This window comes from Lissotriton vulgaris, chromosome 9 (genome assembly GCF_964263255.1).
Source record: "Lissotriton vulgaris chromosome 9, aLisVul1.2, whole genome shotgun sequence".
Classification (NCBI taxonomy): domain Eukaryota; kingdom Metazoa; phylum Chordata; class Amphibia; order Caudata; family Salamandridae; genus Lissotriton; species Lissotriton vulgaris.
The window spans coordinates 736545827-736559088 of record NC_141697.1 but is presented as its reverse complement, the minus strand read 5'-3'; the positions used below and the strand labels follow the sequence as shown (position 1 = coordinate 736559088).

The following is a 13262-nucleotide window of genomic DNA, read 5'->3' as shown; positions in this document are numbered from 1 at the left end:
TTAAAAGAAATAAGTGGATAGAATTTGTGGTTTCCACTACTCAGACAAGTAATATTAGAGGGGTATCTATAATCTTTAAAAAAGTAGCTAAAGCTAGGCTTATATCCCAGCAGGTCGACACAGGAGGAAGATGGGCCATAGCCTCCGTAGTAATAGCGGGATCTCAAACCACAATTCTAGGATACTACGGGCCGAATCAGGATGATCCTACGGTAATGGAGACTATGTTTTCACATTTACTCTCCTTTCCTGAGCCAACTATTATAGCAGGTGATTTTAATATCATCCTAAATCCAGCTTTGGACAAATCCCCTAATAGTCGATCCTTACCTTTGTCCAAGTCCAGGTCAGTGCTGCAATCTGCAATGAGAACCTACGGTTATGTAGACATATGGAGGGAAAGGTCTGGGGATCAGCAAGGAGTGTCTTTCCGAAACTATAAATATAAACACCAATCAAGGATCGACTTTATCTTGATTAGCCAACGGCTGGTTGAACAGGTGAAATCCATTGAATATTTACCTCTTCATCTTTCAGACCACTCTGCTGTACTAATGGACCTAACCTATGTAATGGAGAGATTGCCCTCCAGATGGTCCTTTGATCGTTCTCTTCTTTCTTCATCTGAAGACATATTATATCTGAAAAGAGAAGCACACTTTTTCTTTTCAATTAATAATGATTCAGCAGCAACAAGAATTGTCTGGGACTCGTTCAAAGCATCTTTAAGGGGTCTTATAACAACGAAAGTATCTCACAAAAGGAAGCAATATAAAGAACAAATCCTGTCTATAGAGGAAAGGATAATAAATCTCCAAGGTGTAATTGATAGTAATTCCGGGCTAGATGAATCCGTTATAAACAATTATAGGAAAGAAATGGCGACTTTGAAGGCCAATCTGGGATCAGTACTGAATCTTAGACTACAGCAGAGATGGGAAGCAAGTAAATTAGCCCATTTCGAGTATAGTGAAGGCGCTGGAAAAATGCTTGCATGGAAGTCTAAATCCGATCGGGTCAGGAACAATATTTCAAAAATCAAGGTAGGCAATGATTCCTTAACATCAGATACTGAAATTAGAAGGGCCTTTAAGGCTTTTTTTGAGTCTATCTATAAAGAGGATATTGTAACTCGATCTGAGGAGGTCGATGATTGGCTAAGCCATATTAACCTACCTAGACTTACACAGGCTCAGTCTCAAGCATTGGATGACTCTATCACGGAAGGTGAAGTTAAGGCCGCTATAAAAAAAAGCAAGAAGGGGAAGGCAGCGGGGCCTGACGGCTTACCAGCAGAGATCTACAGATTGTTAGAAGATGAGATTGCCCCGTTCCTTACTGAGATGTTTAATAAGATCCTCCTTGAAGGCCAGACTCCCCCTTCATCATGGGACAAAGCATCCATCACACTTATATTAAAACCTGGGAAGCCTAGAGACGCCTGCGAATCTTATAGGCCCATATCAATCCTGAATGTGGATTATAAAATTTTTACCACTATATTAGCCTCTAGATTAGCCTTGGTAGCCCCTGCAGTTCTACATGCAGATCAAAAAGGATTTGTCAAAGGCCGACAGCTCTATGAATTGACATACGAACTTATAGGGGCTATGGATATAGCAGTGACACATAGTTTACCCTTGACCGCCCTCACTCTGGATGCGACCAAGGCCTTCGACAGGGTTAATTGGGTGTACCTGTCGAGGGCCCTGGCTAAATTTGGAGTGGGGAGGAGATTTCGTCATACTGTAAGTCTATTGTATACCAATCCATCGGCTAGCCTATTGATTAATGGTGAATTGTCAGACCCCTTTAATATAACACGAGGGACGCGGCAGGGATGTCCGCTTTCCCCGCTTCTGTTCGACTTTTACATTGAACCTCTCGCACAGCAACTGAGAAGAGAGAATGCGATTGTCCCTTTTCATCATAGTGGCTGGGAAAAGAAGGTAGCATTATATGCTGATGACCTACTTGTTCTCACATCAGACGTAACAACTGCACTCCCGGTTATATTTGAAATTGCCAAGGGGTTCGGGAAATTATCAGGCTACCAGATCAACACATCAAAAACAGAGATGTTGGTCTGGAATGACAACCCTAGCTCCTTGGAAATACAGGAGAGCGAGTCGCTACGATATTTAGGCGTGAATATCACAAAAGATATCAATACCCTCGCCACAGTAAATATTACAGCAATCATTAAACAATGTAGAAAATTATTGCAAGTATGGTCGCACCTGCAATTATCCTTGATAGGGAGGGCTAATCTTGTGAAAATGGTCATTTTGCCTAAAATTTCTTTTCTTTTTAATACTATTCCCCTTTACTTTAACCAAACTCAAATAACCAAAATACAATCAGAAATCACCTCTTTCATTTGGAATAAAAAACTACCTAGAATAGCTTGGAAAAAGCTTAGACGGCGTTGGAAGAAGGGAGGAATAGCCGCACCAGATTTAAAATTATACTTGTGGGCTTTTCAGCTATCTCACATACGAATGCTTCTAAATAAACCTGCTGATTATGGGATAGGATTAATGTTTTCGGCAATGCTAAATGGGGAAGGCCTCAGTCAGACGGGATTTTTATTTAAATTCGGCAACCAGAAGTTCTTCAAGAAGATCAAGTTGAAGGTCCTGTATGGCTTGGCTAAAACCTGGTCTGAGCTAATTAAACCTATTAAACAGGGATACTACTGCGATAAAACACCACTTTGGGGGCTGCCGGATAGTCCAGCCTGGTTGGAAGATTCCTTAGCCAATCCCTTGAGAGAAGCAGGCCTCAAAGAATGGGGGGATCTCTTTTATGAGGGGGATCTGCTTTCGTGGGAGTATTTACAGAACAAAATAGGTCCAACCTTTTCAAGGTTTAAATACATACAAATCAGAAGTTGGACACAGACATATAACGATCCACAATCCAAATGCAACAAGTTTCCACTTGGAGGGCACAGCCAACTAATAACTAACCTGGTTGGTACCCCCCCAGCAAAACATGAGATTTCACAATGGTATAGACTCCTTCTAGATGAATCTGATGGGGAATTTGAGTTACCAACTCAACTTTGGGCCGATGTAATTTTGACTCAAGACGTACAAGAACTCTGGTCTACCTCATTCGAACTTTTAATAAATTTGGTGAAACCCTCATGGTTACGTAGAAACCATCTCTTTACCCTTCACAGGGCGTATTATTCCCCCCAAAGATTATCTAAATTTACCTCAGGAACCTCAGCGGCATGTGCAAGATGTGGTTTGATGGCAGCCTCAGATATCCATATGTTTTTTGAGTGTCCCCGTATAACACCTTATTGGGAGGCCATAGGTAAGACTCTCACGGCATCATTAGGTACCCCAATTAGTATAGATTTACCATTAGTGATCTTTGGAGTTCTGAGGACAACTAAAAACATAGCTAGAAACCTGGTCTTCTACACGATCCTTTTAGCAAGAAGAGAGATCTGCAGGAGATGGAAGGATTCCATCCCCCCTTCTCACGGGGACTGGCTGACATCAACGCTACAGACTGCACGCATAGATCTAGCCAGATCAGGAAACCAATGCAAAAGGACCCTTTGGCACTCGATTGTATGGTCTCATTAAAGATCCGGGTTTTTTTTTTTTTTTTTTCCCCCCGGGTCCAATGATTATACTACTATGGTGCCAACTCAATCGTATCCGGTCATATCCCGGCCCTGGCCCAGCAGTAGGCCTCCCCACTGGTAGCCTAAAAGAATTTCAAGCTGAGACAGTTGCGGGATCTGTGGCTCTCCTCTCGAATGAAATGATTCCTTCCAGTTACTATACTGTGTAAACTTGTCTGATGCTTATTCTAAATGGCTTTCAAAAACCATGGTGGATATGAGGACCAAAAAAAAAAAAAAAAAAAGGAAGTGCAAATCTTGCGTTACTCGGCCCCAGGGAGGTGCTCCATGGGTGGAGCGTGGGTGTTCCCAATCATCCACCCAGGTATTTTGGTGCATTCCCAGGGATGTGTGACATCACAACGCATGCTTTTACATCGCATGCTTTTACATCGCAGGTTTTACAACGCATGCCTTTACAACGTATAGTGTTGAGGGGTGCTGGATAGTGAATAGTTTAATTTACTATTCCAACTCCAGTCCCCGTGGATAGTAGGGAAGGTGTTGGATAGTAAATTAAATCTATTCCCTATCCTAGAGTGCCCCCCAGCGCAATGCGTTGTAATGGTTTGCGTTGTAAAAGTTGCAATGTAAAAGCACTACGTGGTAAAAGTTGCGTTGTAAAGGATGCTGTTTCCCATTCCCAGATATACCATAAGTAGTAGACCTGAGAATGCATCAAAATGCTACGCTTCCCCGGGGTGGGCGGTAACAAGGAGAAATATCATTATTTCTCCTCGTTTTTTCTTTTTTCTATGTGTGCTGCAATCCGCTGTATGATGTTAAATACGGTGTACTCCTGCCCATTCCCTTTCAAGCAGTGCAGTAACGTGCCAGAAAGTATGATCCATCTGAGCCTATGCATGTAAGCAACAGTGCAATTCATAAATGACTTTTCTTTGCAGCTCACAGTGTGAATGAACGTTGCGATTCTTTGTAAATCACATGAAAAAGGTTGAGACACTTTTAAGTGCAGAGATGATAGATGCATTCCACCCACCTCATGAATTTTAAAGAGTCATGATTTCTGCAAGGGATTGAGAATGGCCTTTTCTGTTGTGCTGCATTAATGCTTCTGCTGTTTGAAAGATTTAGCAAGGTGCTATTGCAGTAGCTGTGCAAGGTCAGCACTGTGAGGTGGCCTATAATGCATCCAACACTCCTCCCCATTGGGTGGCGAAGCAGGGACAGCCCCATAACTCCCCCTTTGGTTAGTAAAAGCCAGCCATAACTGGGGTGCAGTCATCCCCACATGCTCTTAGAACCTAAAGTCTCTGCACATGGTGCACTGATCAGTACTGTGTCCCTGTGCCCACCTCTCCCCCATGTCTCAGGATTTATATAAAGAGTTTTTAGATTTATGCTTAGGGATTTTGACATTGAAAAATGTTCTGGAGTTATTTTGTGTGGCATTTTCTGAGAACGTATATTTATGGTTTTAATTTGAACCTAACAAATCAATAGGATTGGACTGGTTTGATGGATTCACACTGCAGTCTGGTAAAGGGCACATACAGGGGCGGCTTTAGGGTGGAGCACCGGTGCAACCACACCTGCTGCTGAGCTTGGGGACGCTACCTTTATAAATTAATTGCGGGTTGAAATGAGCCTGCTGCAGAATTCCTTCTGTGTCCAACAGTTTTCAGGTAACAATAAATATGGCAAGATGACTCTGGTGATCAATGTTCCAAATGAAGAGAGATCAGAATGTTATTTCCTGTCAGTTTTGTCTCGTCATAAAGAAGCACAGGCAGTTAATGTGCCTTCTGCAAAGAAGGTATTCCATGCAGATCACAGAACTATATTTTATGTGGATAGCTCAGTGGGTTACTGCTTTTGCCAAAGTGATTCCTTTTGTTTCTTGCAGTTCATAAGTTACAATCTTAATATAGCACAGTAAACTATGAATGTCATCAAAGATCTGCATGCAAACTGCCTGGTATAGGTTACAATGTTGTTTTCCCCAGTCTTTCATTATCCTAATGTTACTAAAAAGGGGTTGTTTGTGTAGAAATACATTTTTATTAGTAAAGCAAACCCTGCGTACTCTGGTATGTTTCTCAGGTACATCCTGAGTTTGGGCTACTCCAAAAGAAACACTCTTAAAATATACCTCTTAAAATATACTGCCTACTGGTATGGATGACATGTGATCCCTACAGCTTGTAATCCTTACTGTCTTACGTAATATTTCCTACAGACTGATTTTCACACTTGTATGATTCATTGTCTGTGTATAATGTGTTTCTGATGTAAAGTGCACTGCCACCCTACACTGGTATTACTAGCACTATAAAACAAATTAAATTCATGGAGGGATAAGGGGCACTGTTGGAGGGTAGTAGTGAGGGAATCTGTGGAGAACAAACATGGGGAGGGGGGCAAAAAAGATTGTCGCACCCGGTGTCACTAGCACTAAAGCCATCCATGGGCATATATTCAAATTACACAAGTACAACCGTCTTCTGCCAACTCGAGAGCTCCTGCTGCAGTTAAAGAATTCAGTTTATGAAGATAATATAAATGAGGTAGAGAAAAAGATAAATCCTGGAAAACATCTGATTAGAGTGCAGGGATCAGATGAGACATCAAATTGAAAAGCTAAGTCACCTCGAAGTATTGACCACTATTTAGGGTTAGAGCATGCATATTATGAGGTGGGTGAAAATAACATTTCGTAATCTCAGAATGATAGTTTAGTTAGTTTGCAGCCTCAAAAAAATACAAAAAATAAATACAGAATTTCAGTGTTTTATTTCCACCAAGAAAAGTAGATCATGACACCACGAGGAGCCACTTCATTAACTATACTGTCAGCATGATTCATGGATGCAGATTCATTTATATGTTTGCTGAAATACCTACAGTCACCCTATAGATGTAGAAAAGGGAGCATTATTTATACATCGAAAAAACAGTTAATTGATAACAAAAAGCAGCCCAAAATAGGAGGTCACAGGTTAAGGGAATTACCTTAACTGAAGGAGCTTTTAAGACCGTAAAACAGCTTAAACATTATTTAAATAACACACAAAAGTCCAACGCTATTTTTTTTAAATTATTTTGCAGTGTTTCTAGCATTGTAGATAGGTATTAGTTAAGTTCAGCTCTTTAGTCTTTATTCGGTTATAACAATACCCATTAAAACACAGATTAAAAATGCATGTATACCATATCATTTTTCAAAATTCAAAGATTATTGGGAAAACTTGCCACATCGATTAAAACGAATTTAAAACATCAATCTATAAAATGTATGTATACATTTAAGAAATAGTATAAAATTACTTTATGAGTAACTGTGGTGACTGGCATTCGTTTAAAAAAATTAACAACTATTAGGTAGATATAATTTGAAATTGAAAGACACAATCATCCAGCGTTTCATACTAGATGGAAAACAACGTCCATGTTGTCTAATTAAAGATGGCCGCTCTTAGTTGCAAGTGCAGTAGTAGGAGGAGATGGCATTGTTCCAGTTGCCAAAAAGGCCCTTTTTGATGTCTTTCAGCTGGTAGACGATTCCAGAGGAGAATTTGCGATTGTCTCCTGACTTTGGGAAGGTGCTCCACACCCTGAGTTCGCACCGGGTGCCCACCACCAGGGAGGATATCTTGTTGTTCCAGAAGAGTGGCATGAAGGGAACGTCATCGCCGTTCATTACGTCCAGGTATTTGCCCCCACACGACTTGTCAAAGATGTAGTGGCTGTCTTCAAACAGTCGGGCGCAGATCCTGTTCCCACTTCCATCCTTCAGCTCGTTTGGCGCAGGGCACTGGGCGGCCAGGACACCGATGAAGATCTGGAGAACCAACAGCTGCAGTCGAAGCCTCATCTTGAACTTCAGAGACAAAGTCGTACAGAACACTTCAGTGATCACTCAGTGTCTCTGACAATGCGGTTTTATGTGACACGTAGGCCTGGGGTTATATGCAGCTAGAAGGATTTTTGTTCACCAATCATGACACGTGTTGATAAAAAAAACCACGAAAATCAATATCTTTTACCTTGACGCCTCTAAGGTGTAATTGAAATTATATTCAAATATGGGAACCAAAAACCTGCTGCCGAGCTGTAGAATAAACAAACTGAAATAATCTGTAGGAAGCCGGGAAGTCACCACCTCTCCTGCTAGAATGTTCAAGGATACATAGAAGCAAACTTGTAGTTCAGTCCTCCACCCACTGCCTTTTTTTCCATGCTGAAGTCAATCCTCACTGGAAAAAGTTATGGCTTTTTCTGTTTTTAACGGGTCTCTATTTGGTAAAATGTAGGTCCGAGTAAGGTGTTACCACAAGAGCCCTTTAAACATAAATGTAAATATAAATGGGATTTGATGAGTAAATGTTCTGTTTTTAAAGAAATGTTCAAACAAGTCGTGTCATTTTGAACAAGATTTACATGTTCTGTTAAAGTAAAGAAAGCTAGGGCGGCGAACCCTGAACACACACAACCCCTGGCATCTTCGAGCATTGTTATCTGACCTTGTGTGCGTCATGGGAGGGGGAGGGGGGTAATCAATTGAGTTGCACAAGAGAGCGAACGGAAGGCAGTATGCTCCAGAAATAACAGCCAAGAGGAAGTTACAAATATTTCAATCATTAATATTCAAACGGGACTCCATACCTAGCAAACAACTTTCACATCAAATCCCGGGTCATTACGACGAACTAGCACAATGGAGCATTCTGGTGACGAGGCTTTTGAGGTCAGAGCAAGCCCTATCCCACCGTTTTATTGGAGCAAATGCCCGCAGAATCTGGCAGTCGAGCACTGCTTTCCCAGTAGGCCATTAAAGCACCTTGTGGCCCCTCAGTGATGCTCCCAAATCAAAAATGAATTCTCTAAACTCATATTTCATTTGAAACAAACAAGTAGCCCAAAAGCAAGGCTGCCAGTTACTCTCTCACATTCACCAGCCAACAGCAAACCCAACGTGGCTTATGGCCTCTGGGCTTGGCAGCCTCTGCTACTACACGAGGAGGATCCTAGTAGAACCCCATAGGACTCAGTGATATCTCCAAAGGCTGTGGTAGATCTAAAAGAGCAAAATCTTCGAATTCTAAGCTGGAACATTGTAGGCCCCAGGAAACACACAGGAGAACAATGATTAGACTAATTTTATTAAAAAGCGGATATTTGTTTTTTCAGGAAAAATGAGCAACATCGGCCAACGACCTTGACGGTGTCATGTTGTACATCACCCCAGTCTCAAAGCAGACAAAAGGAAGACCGAAAGGCCAAGACCAATCTCTCACTTAAAGCAGTATTTGCCCTCGCTAGTACAAGTTACAATGACCATCACTTGAAGCTAAGCAGGCCACATTGGGTCTTGGACATTTTGAGTATATATCTCCTGCCAGGAAACCCTACCAATCTTTATTTCCCATGAGTTTCTGCTTAATAACATATGACACTAACACAAAACAAATCATCAAATTCCGCGAGACTCAACAGGGAGAATAGAACCACGCAACATCCCCAGAAGAGCCAGTCTGCCCTGTGTACCGAAGTTCATGAAATCCAAGCAAGGTGGCAGGACCTTTACGGTTCCTGCAGCCAAGCTCTGGAATGCACTTCCCCCCTCTTTAAGATACATGTCTGACCTATTGAAGTTTAGGAGGGCGTTGAAAACGTGGCTGTTTCACAAGTAACTGGAATTCCGCTGCCTATTCCTGAAGCTGTGTCTCTACAGGTATTTCTCTATGGATATCTTTCCATTTCCTTTTCTCCATCTTCCCCAGCTGTTATGACCAGTGCCAAGATACCAGTCGGTGACAGTGCGCTTTATAAACTAAAAAATAAATAAATATAAATAAACAAAACCATCCTAATTTGTGGCAAATAAACAGCAACTTGCACCAGATGCTACTTGAACAGTGTCTACTGGAACCAGATTCTGCTGGGGCACCCTACCACCACGCTACTACAGTTGCATCGCAAGAAAGTGGAAATATTGAGCACTTTATTAATATCCGCACCACTACGTCCCTTAAATGGTCGCACATCAGAGAAGAAAAAATTCTGACAGCACAATCAGTTGTATCATATTGAACATGGAGGCCTGGCACTTGGTCTCTGGGATGTTAGTGGTGCCCAGGATGGAGTGTGACCATTGCTTTCTTTTAATGCTACTATCCTTCCTACAAGCAGGCCAGACTTTGAAACGAAGAAGCGGTTCCCTCCCACTCTGCAACTTCATCCTTAATGCCAGTAGGATAAACATACTCCAGAGATTCAATTTGTGAAAAGCTCAAAATCCACCACACTTAAACAATGGGAGCAATTTTCTTTATCCTTATTAATCTTTACAAGCTATCAAGGGGACTTAATGATTGGGATTGGTAATATTGAGCACATCCTGGCAGTAAACGCCAACTTATGGCACAATGCAATTTATGGCAGCAAAAACGCATCCAAACTCTAATACCTTGCATGGGTTGATGAAGACTGCTAAAAGCCAAACATGACAAAACGTGCCTCTGGCATATAAAAAATAACTACAAATGCCTAATCATGTAAAATAGGCCAGCTTCAATGTAAGGCCTGGGAAGCCCTTTAGGCCTCAGTCAACAAGAAGCACACCAACAAATTCTGGCAATTAGTAAGATGGGCTTGCAAGGGTCCACCAAAAAAACTGTACTTGAATGTGGGTGCGGAGGCATGGATCATCCATTTCTCTAGCTTGTACTAGCCATCTCTGTGCCTGATTCATCAGAGTCAGTACCATCCAATGTTGCTGAGGTTAATCCGACCAGGGGCGATCAACCCATGAACATTTCCCCATTGCTTACAAATGGGGTTAGGCCTTCTGAGTCAGGACAAGAATTTGAAGAGCAGGAGCCAGAACTAAAAATAACGTACTCACAGATGTGTACCAGAATTACCCATCCAGTGCTGCCCCTTCTCAACAGCTGTATTCAATTCTGTCTGGCTCCATAAGGAAGTACTGGCTTCATGGAGGATTGCCCTCATTAGTCCCTTTCACAAGAAAGGGTCAAGAAATGACTAGACCAATTACCTCCTAAACTCCCTTTTGGACAGAGTGGGCAAAGTTTCCGGCAAGTAGCTACTCTCATGGCTGAAAATGTGGATGGGTGCAGGGTAGATCATTATGCATCTTCTGTAAGATGCAAAGCGCCGATCGACCAAGTTATGCAGGTCGACTTTATATGTTGTAAATATGTCCTGTTAAGAAACATCATTATACATGGTCTTTACTGACCTAAAAGCTGCTTTTCGACCGAATGGACAGACCAAGCCTTTAGAAGAAACTTAAGAAACATGGGCTAAATGACACAATTAGAAACAGCATGGTCAAATTACACAGTAACAGAAGAGTAAGGGTAATACATGGTCCTAAAAGGAAATGCACACAGGCCTTTAGAATCAGTACATGAATCAGACAAAGTGTATTCTACCACCCACGCTATTCAACTTATATCTAAATGATGCGGATACAATCTCTCTGCCCTCAACCTAGACGTCCCCATGTAGAAGAAGTGACAATACCGAGGCTCCTATTTGCAGATGATACAGTACTGCTGGCTCATACTGAATGTGCCATGCACTGCATTCGCAAAGGCTTTGCGTCATTCTGTGAACTCAAAAAAATGATGATCAACTTGTAAAAGAGAAAGTTCATGATACTCAAGTCGAGGTGAAAACTAAAATCTTCATTTAAAATGTATGGATAAGCAATCAAGAGGGCTCACTCATAAGACTACTTGTAAATATGCAGACACAAAACGTAATGAGGCTAAACATGTTGCCAAAAGCAGAGCTACATTAAATTAGCTTGCTGGAGCGGTCATACACTTTTCGCGCAACTATGGTGAAATAATGTTTGGGCTAGCTATCACCGCTTATAAAATAAAACTGCAAGTTCACATGAAGCTGCGATATAGGGCCGGAAAAGCTCACCAACCTTACAAGTTACTGAAAACAACTTTCTGGGGCTACCCTAATTTGTGAGATTTCTCTCAGGCTTCCGACCTCTCTTTCAAAGAAAAAGTAAAAAAACTGTACTGGTTTTGGGTCGACCAGAACATGGCCAATAACACTAACAGGTGTTCAATGACTACTGATTTTATCATGTTCCACCATGCAGTGCCCTTTGAACCCTATTTAGATTTTATTACAGACTCCACTGACAGGAAGCTCTACATTCAGTTTAGGTTTGGAACTCTGCCCTTTAACACATGTATGGCTAATGGTCACCTACTGCGGAATCGCTCCTGATATGCCCAGCTTGCAAAGTTTCTAATGAAACTACTTCACATGTCCTATTTACCTGCCCTATTTATATTCACCCAAGGCTGTCCTGGCTAAAACCAGTCTGCTCTCTAGTGGACACTGAGACATTTTGTAGCCTTAAGATCAGACCCTAGGCCATTGCTTGCCTGTGCAGTAGCTAAATTCCTAGGAAGGGTGTGGTAACTAATACGAAATGCTATAGCATCACATCTTAAACACCTAGAGATTATGTCTCTGTTGAAAGCTCTTAAGAAAGGAACTGTCATCACCCATTGTGTTTCAAATAGAAATCTACACAAGCAGGAACACGTTCACTGTACATAGCAGACCTGTATGAGGTTTTTGAAGAATGAGTGTTCTGAGAAAGTCATCCTTTTGCCGGCATCACCCTCGTTTGATGGTTGGTTCTGTTGGTAACTGACTTCAACTTCGCCCTATGCTCTGCTTACCAGGCCCAGGCCCAGGCACAGTGCTCTGATTATAAGGATATGCAAATTAGGTGTAATTATAATTGGTACTGACAGCCTAGCTGTAAGTCTACAGTATATAAAAGGGCATGTAGGTTGAGAGGCCCAGTAGACTTAATGCACTTAAGGGTGCACTACTGTGGTGCCTGCTGTAATTTTATAGGTGGGTTAGTATATGTAGTCAAAGAAAACCCAAAGGTCGTAAGGGACCAAGGGTACTTGAGTAATTCTAGAGACAACGGCATGTCTCTAGGATTACTTAAATATGTAATTTTAAAGGTAGCACTACCTTTCAGGCTACCTTTACCGTACATTTATATGTAAAGTCAACTTTCGATTTAAAGGTACTACCAAAGTCTCAAACTACCATATTTTTACATATGTCACCCTGAAGTTCTCCCCTAGGTGCCCCAGCAGTAGGGTGCATTGTAACTATAAGCAGGCACATTATAATAGATGTGTTATATGCCCTGTGAGGGCAAAACTGCCAATTCAGTTTTTCCTCATTGTAGTGAATGACTCCATAGGCTAACATTAGGATATTTTATTTAAGTATAAATATTGACAAGCGCCTCCTAAAAATATACTTATATCTAATTAATAATTAAGATAAATCCAACAACTTGCAACTGCTTTATTTATAATAACTATTACAGAAAAGCGGTTCTTAAACTTTCATTTCTGTGAGACAAAATCCCGCTTTCTAGCTGCCCTCTCCTGATTAGCTAGCCTTTCCCAGGCTCAGCCAGATCTGCTTGATGATGTGTGAAGTGTCCTGTCAGAGTAGACAGAGTAGTGTGGGTGGGGAACTTTAGCTGCAGAAGCCAAAAGGCAGGAAGAGCATGGAGGAGCCAAACTGGTATTCAAAGAGAGAATGACAGTTTGGGACCGGA

General features: G+C 41.6%; 1 pseudogene; it reads right to left on the bottom strand.

Moving 5' to 3' along the window:
• Positions 1 to 6691: 6691 nt before the first annotated feature.
• On the bottom strand, positions 6692 to 7561 carry LOC147692198 (syncollin pseudogene; annotated as a pseudogene).
• Between the last annotated feature and the right edge of the window lie 5701 nt (positions 7562 to 13262).